Below are 7,193 nucleotides of genomic sequence, written 5' to 3'. Positions count from 1 at the left end.
GTTATAGGGGTATTAGGTAGATGTAGTGGTGTAGGGGTATTAGGTAGATGAAGGGGTATAGAGGAATTAAGTAGATGTAGTGGTGTAGGGGTATTAGGTAGATGTAGGGGTGTAGGGGTATTAGGTAGATGTAGGGTTGTAGGGGTATTAGGTAGATGTAGGGGTATTAGGTATATGTAGAAGTGTAGGGGTATTAGGTAGATGTAGGTGTATTAGGTAGATGTAGGGGTGTTGAGGTATTAGGTAGATGTAGTGGTGTAGGGGTCTTAAGTAGATGCACTGGTGAAGGGGTATTAGGTAGATGTATGGGTATAGGGGTATTAGGTAGATGTATGGGTATAGGGGTATTAGGTAGATGTAGGGTTATTAGGTATATGAAGTAGTGTAGGGGTATTAGGTAGATGTAGTGGTATAGGGGTATTAGGTAGATATATGGGTATAGGGGTATTAGGTAGATATATGGGTATAGGGGTATTAGGTAGATGTAGGGTTATTAGGTATATGAAGTAGTGTAGGGGTATTAGGTAGATGTAGTGGTATAGGGGTATTAGGTAGATGTAGGGGTTTAAGGAAATGTAGTGGTGAAGGGGTATTAGGTAGATGTAGTAGCGTAGGGGTATTGGGTAGATGTAGTGGTGTAGGGGTATTGGGTAGATGTAGTGGTGTAGGGGTATTAGGTAGATGTAGTAGCGTAGGGGTATTAGGTAGATGTAGTGGTGTAGGGGTATTAGGTAGATGTAGTGGTATAGGGGTATTAGGTAGATGAAGGGGTATTAGGTAGATGAAGGGGTATAGAGGAATTAAGCAGATGTAGTGGTGTAGGGGTATTAGGTAGATGTAGGGTGTAGGGGTATTAGGTAGATGTAGGGGTGTAAAGGTTTTAGGTAGATGTAGTGGTGTAGGGGTATTAGGTAGATGTAGGGGTGTAAAGGTATTAGGTAGATGTAGGGTGTAGGGGTATTAGGTAGATGTAGGGGTATTAGGTAGATGTAGGGGTATTAGGAAGATGTAAGGGTATTAGGTAGATGTAGGGGTATTAGGTAGACACAGGTGTGTAGAGGCATTTGGTAGATGTTGTGGTGTAGGAGAATTAGGTAGATGGAGTGGTATAGGAGTATTAGGAAAAAGTACTGGTGTGGGGATATAAGGTAGATGTAGTGGTGTAGGGGTATTAGGTAGATGTAGGGGTGTAGGGGTATTAGGTAGATGTAGGGTTGTAGGGGTATTAGGCAGATGTAGGGGTATTAGGTATATGTAGAAGTGTAGGGGTATTAGGTAGATGTAGGTGTATTAGGTAGATGTAGGGGTGTTGGGGTATTAGGTAGATGTAGTGGTGTAGGGGTCTTAAGTAGATGCACTGGTGAAGGGGTATTAGGTAGATATATGGGTATAGGGGTATTAGGTAGATGTAGGGGTGTAGGGGTATTAGGTAGATATATGGGTATAGGGGTATTAGGTAGATGTAGGGGTATTAGGTATATGTAGAAGTGTAGGGGTATTAGGTAGATGTAGGTGTATTAGGTAGATGTAGGGGTGTTGAGGTATTAGGTAGATGTAGTGGTGTAGGGGTCTTAAGTAGATGCACTGGTGAAGGGGTATTAGGTAGATATATGGGTATAGGGGTATTAGGTAGATGTAGGGTTATTAGGTATATGAAGTAGTGTAGGGGTATTAGGTAGATGTAGTGGTATAGGGGTATTAGTTAGATGTAGGGATTTAAGGAAATGTAGTGGTGAAGGGGTATTAGGTAGATTAAGTTGTGTAGGGGTATTAGTTAGATGTAGTGGTGTAGGGGTATTAGGTAGATGTAGTGGCGTAGGGGTATTAGGTAGATGTAGGGGTATTGGGTAGATGTAGTGGTGTAGGGGTATTAGGTAGATGTAGTGGTGTAGGGGTTTTAGGTAGATGTAGGGGTATTAGGTAGATGTAGTGATGTAGGGGTATTAGGTAGATGTAGTGGTGTAGGGGTATTAGGTAGATGTAGTGGTGTATAGGTATTAGGTATATGTAGGGGTATTAGGTAGATGTAGTGGTGTAGGGGTATTAGGTAGATGTAGTGGTGTAGGGGTATTAGGTAGATGTAGTAGCGTAGGGGTATTAGGTAGATGTAGTGGTGTAGGGGTATTAGGTAGATGTAGTGGTATAGGGGTATTAGGTAGATGTAGGGGTATTAGGTAGATGAAGGGGTATAGAGGAATTAAGCAGATGTAGTGGTGTAGGGGTATTAGGTAGATGTAGGGGTGTAGGGGTATTAGGTAGATGTAGTGGTGTATAGGTATTAGGTATATGTAGGGGTATTAGGTAGATGTAGGGGTGTAGGGGTATTAGGTAGATGTAGTGGTGTAGGGGTATTAGGTGGATGTAGTGGTGTAGGGGTATTAGGTAGATGTAGGGGTGTAGGGGTATTAGGTAGATGAAGTGGTGTAGGGGTATTAGGTAGATGTAGTGGTGTATAGGTATTAGGTATATGTAGGGGTATTAGGTAGATGTAGTGGTGTAAAGGTATTAGATAGAAGAAGGGGTATTAGGTAGATGAAGGGGTGTAAGGGTATTAGGTAGATGTAGGGGTGTAAGGGTTTTAGGTAGATGTAGGGGTGTAGGGGTATTAGATAGATGTAGGGGTGTAGGGGTATTAGGTAGATGTAGGGGTGTAAGGGTATTAGGTAGATGTAGGGGTATTAGGTAGATGTAGGGGTATTAGTAAGATGTAAGGGTATTAGGTAGATGTAGGGGTATTAGGTAGACACAGGTGTGTAGAGGCATTTGGTAGATGTTGTGGTGTAGGGGTATTGGGTAGATGTAGTGGTGTAGGGGTATGAGGTAGAGGTAGGGGTTTTAGGTATATGTAGTGGTGTAGGAGAATTAGGTAGATGGAGTGGTATAGGGATATTAGGAAAAAGTACTGGTGTGGGGATATAAGGTAGATGTAGTGGTGTAGGGGTATTAGGTAGATGTAGGGGTGTAGGGGTATTAGGTAGATGTAGGGTTGTAGGGGTATTAGGTAGATGTAGGGGTATTAGGTATATGTAGAAGTGTAGGGGTATTAGGTAGATGTAGGTGTATTAGGTAGATGTAGGGGTGTTGAGGTATTAGGTAGATGTAGTGGTGTAGGGGTCTTAAGTAGATGCACTGGTGAAGGGGTATTAGGTAGATGTATGGGTATAGGGGTATTAGGTAGATGTATGGGTATAGGGGTATTAGGTAGATGTAGGGTTATTAGGTATATGAAGTAGTGTAGGGGTATTAGGTAGATGTAGTGGTATAGGGGTATTAGGTAGATGTAGTGGTATAGGGGTATTAGGTAGATGTAGTGGTATAGGGGTATTAGGTAGATGTAGGGGTTTAAGGAAATGTAGTGGTGAAGGGGTATTAGGTAGATGTAGTAGCGTAGGGGTATTGGGTAGATGTAGTGGTGTAGGGGTATTGGGTAGATGTAGTGGTGTAGGGGTATTAGGTAGATGTAGTAGCGTAGGGGTATTAGGTAGATGTAGTGGTGTAGGGGTATTAGGTAGATGTAGTGGTGTAGGGGTATTAGGTAGATGTAGTGGTATAGGGGTATTAGGTAGATGAAGGGGTATTAGGTAGATGAAGGGGTATAGAGGAATTAAGCAGATGTAGTGGTGTAGGGGTATTAGGTAGATGTAGGGTGTAGGGGTATTAGGTAGATGTAGGGGTGTAAAGGTTTTAGGTAGATGTAGTGGTGTAGGGGTATTAGGTAGATGTAGGGGTGTAGGGGTATTAGGTAGATGTAGGGGTGTAGGGGTTTTAGGTAGATGTAGTGGTGTAGGGGTATTAGGTAGATGTAGGAGTGTAGGGGTATTAGGTAGATGTAGGGGTGTAGGGGTATTAGGTAGATGTAGGGGTATTAGGTAGATGTAGTGGTGTAGGGGTATCAGGTAGATGTAGTGGTGTAGGGGTATTAGGTAGATGTAGGGGTTCAGGGGTATTAGGTAGATGTAGGGGTATTGGGTAGATGTAGTGGTGTAGGGGTTTTAGGTAGATGTAGGGGTATTAGGTAGATGTAGGGTTATAGGGGTATTAGGTAGATGTAGTGGTGTAGGGGTATTAGGTAGATGAAGGGGTATAGAGGAATTAAGTAGATGTAGTGGTGTAGGGGTATTAGGTAGATGTAGGGGTGTAGGGGTATTAGGTAGATGTAGGGTTGTAGGGGTATTAGGTAGATGTAGGGGTATTAGGTATATGTAGAAGTGTAGGGGTATTAGGTAGATGTAGGTGTATTAGGTAGATGTAGGGGTGTTGAGGTATTAGGTAGATGTAGTGGTGTAGGGGTCTTAAGTAGATGCACTGGTGAAGGGGTATTAGGTAGATGTATGGGTATAGGGGTATTAGGTAGATGTATGGGTATAGGGGTATTAGGTAGATGTAGGGTTATTAGGTATATGAAGTAGTGTAGGGGTATTAGGTAGATGTAGTGGTATAGGGGTATTAGGTAGATATATGGGTATAGGGGTATTAGGTAGATATATGGGTATAGGGGTATTAGGTAGATGTAGGGTTATTAGGTATATGAAGTAGTGTAGGGGTATTAGGTAGATGTAGTGGTATAGGGGTATTAGGTAGATGTAGGGGTTTAAGGAAATGTAGTGGTGAAGGGGTATTAGGTAGATGTAGTAGCGTAGGGGTATTGGGTAGATGTAGTGGTGTAGGGGTATTGGGTAGATGTAGTGGTGTAGGGGTATTAGGTAGATGTAGTAGCGTAGGGGTATTAGGTAGATGTAGTGGTGTAGGGGTATTAGGTAGATGTAGTGGTATAGGGGTATTAGGTAGATGAAGGGGTATTAGGTAGATGAAGGGGTATAGAGGAATTAAGCAGATGTAGTGGTGTAGGGGTATTAGGTAGATGTAGGGTGTAGGGGTATTAGGTAGATGTAGGGGTGTAAAGGTTTTAGGTAGATGTAGTGGTGTAGGGGTATTAGGTAGATGTAGGGGTGTAAAGGTTTTAGGTAGATGTAGTGGTGTAGGGGTATTAGGTAGATGTAGGGGTGTAGGGGTATTAGGTAGATGTAGGGGTGTAGGGGTTTTAGGTAGATGTAGTGGTGTAGGGGTATTAGGTAGATGTAGGAGTGTAGGGGTATTAGGTAGATGTAGGGGTGTAGGGGTATTAGGTAGATGTAGGGGTATTAGGTAGATGTAGTGGTGTAGGGGTATCAGGTAGATGTAGTGGTGTAGGGGTATTAGGTAGATGTAGGGGTTCAGGGGTATTAGGTAGATGAAGGGGTATTAGGTAGATGAAGGGGTATAGAGGAATTAAGTAGATGTAGGGGTGTAGGGGTATTAGGTAGATGTAGTGGTGTAGGGGTATTAGGTAGATGTAGTGGTGTAGGGGTATTAGGTAGATGTAGGGGTGTAAAGGTTTTAGGTAGATGTAGTGGTGTAGGGGTATTAGGTAGATGTAGGGGTGTAGGGGTATTAGGTAGATGTAGGGGTGTAGGGGTTTTAGGTAGATGTAGTGGTGTAGGGGTATTAGGTAGATGTAGTAGCGTAGGGGTATTGGGTAGATGTAGTGATGTAGGGGTTTTAGGTAGATGTAGGGGTATTAGGTAGATGTAGGGTTATAGGGGTATTAGGTAGATGTAGTGGTGTAGGGGTATTAGGTAGATGAAGGGGTATAGAGGAATTAAGTAGATGTAGTGGTGTAGGGGTATTAGGTAGATGAAGGGGTATTAGGTAGATGAAGGGGTATAGAGGAATTAAGTAGATGTAGGGGTGTAGGGGTATTAGGTAGATGTAGTGGTGTAGGGGTATTAGGTAGATGCAGTGGTGTAGAGTATTAGGTAGCTGTAGTGGTGTAGATATTAGGTAGATGTAGTGGTGTAGAGTATTAGGTAGATGTAGTGGTGTAGATATTAGGTAGATGTAGTGGTGTAGATATTAGGTAGATGTAGTGGTGTAGGGGTATTAGGTAGATGTAGTGGTGTAGAGTATTAGGTAGCTGTAGTGGTATAGATATTAAGTAGATGTAGTGGTGTAGGGGTCTTAGGTAGATATAGTGGTGTAGGGGTATTAGGTAGATTTGGTGGTGTAGAGTATTAGGTAGATGTAGTGGTGTAGGGGTATTAGGTAGGTGTAGGGATGTAGTGGTATTAATTAGATGTAGTGTTGTAGATTATTAGGTAGATGTAGTGGTGTAGAGTATTAGGTAGATGTAGTGGTGTAGAGTATTAGGTAGATATCGTGGTGTAGGGGTATTAGGTAGATATAGTGGTGTAGAGTATTAGGTATATGTAGGGGTATTAGGTAGGTGTAGGGATGTAGGGGTATTAAGTAGATGTTGTGGTGTAGAGTATTAGGTAGATATCGTGGTGTAGGGGTATTAGGTAGATATAGTGGTGTAGAGTATTAGGTATATGTAGGGGTATTAGGTAGGTGTAGGGATGTAGGGGTATTAGGTAGGTGTAGGGATGTAGGGGTATTAAGTAGATGTTGTGGTGTAGAGTATTAGGTAGATATCGTGGTGTAGGGGTATTAGGTAGATATAGTGGTGTAGAGTATTAGGTAGATTTGGTGGTGTAGAGTATTAGGTAGATGTAGTGGTGTAGGGGTATTAGGTAGGTGTAGGGATGTAGGGGTATTAAGTAGATGTTGTGGTGTTGAGTATTAGGTAGATATCGTGGTGTAGGGGTATTAGGTAGATTTGGTGGTGTAGAGTATTAGGTAGATGTAGTGGTGTAGGGGTATTAGGTAGGTGTAGGGATGTAGGGGTATTAAGTAGATGTTGTGGTGTTGAGTATTAGGTAGATATAGTGGTGTAGGGGTATTAGGTAGATTTGGTGGTGTAGAGTATTAGGTAGATGTAGTGGTGTAGGGGTATTAGGTAGGTGTAGGGATGTAGGGGTATTAAGTAGATGTTGTGGTGTTGAGTATTAGGTAGATATCGTGGTGTAGGGGTATTAGGTGGATTTAGTGGTGTAGAGTATTAGGTGGATGTACTTCAATGATCTGTGTATTTCTTATTGATAATTAAGACATGGGCAGATGGGTCCAGTTCATGCTCTTGCTATATATTAGGCACATACAGAATGAAATTAATTTTTTTGCTTGGGAATGTGGCACAATTGACTGCTACACAATAGCTACATGAGATACGTGGAGCCGAGTCATTGTTAAAAGCCTGTCCTGTCTGTCACACATACGCTCACATGTCATTGTTTCTGTGCTGATACAACTAGCTT

The sequence above is a fragment of the Oncorhynchus mykiss genome, chromosome 15 (genome assembly GCF_057628025.1).
Source record: "Oncorhynchus mykiss isolate SJ-2025 chromosome 15, ASM5762802v1, whole genome shotgun sequence".
Lineage (NCBI taxonomy): Eukaryota > Metazoa > Chordata > Actinopteri > Salmoniformes > Salmonidae > Oncorhynchus > Oncorhynchus mykiss.
This window is presented reverse-complemented; position numbering follows the sequence as displayed.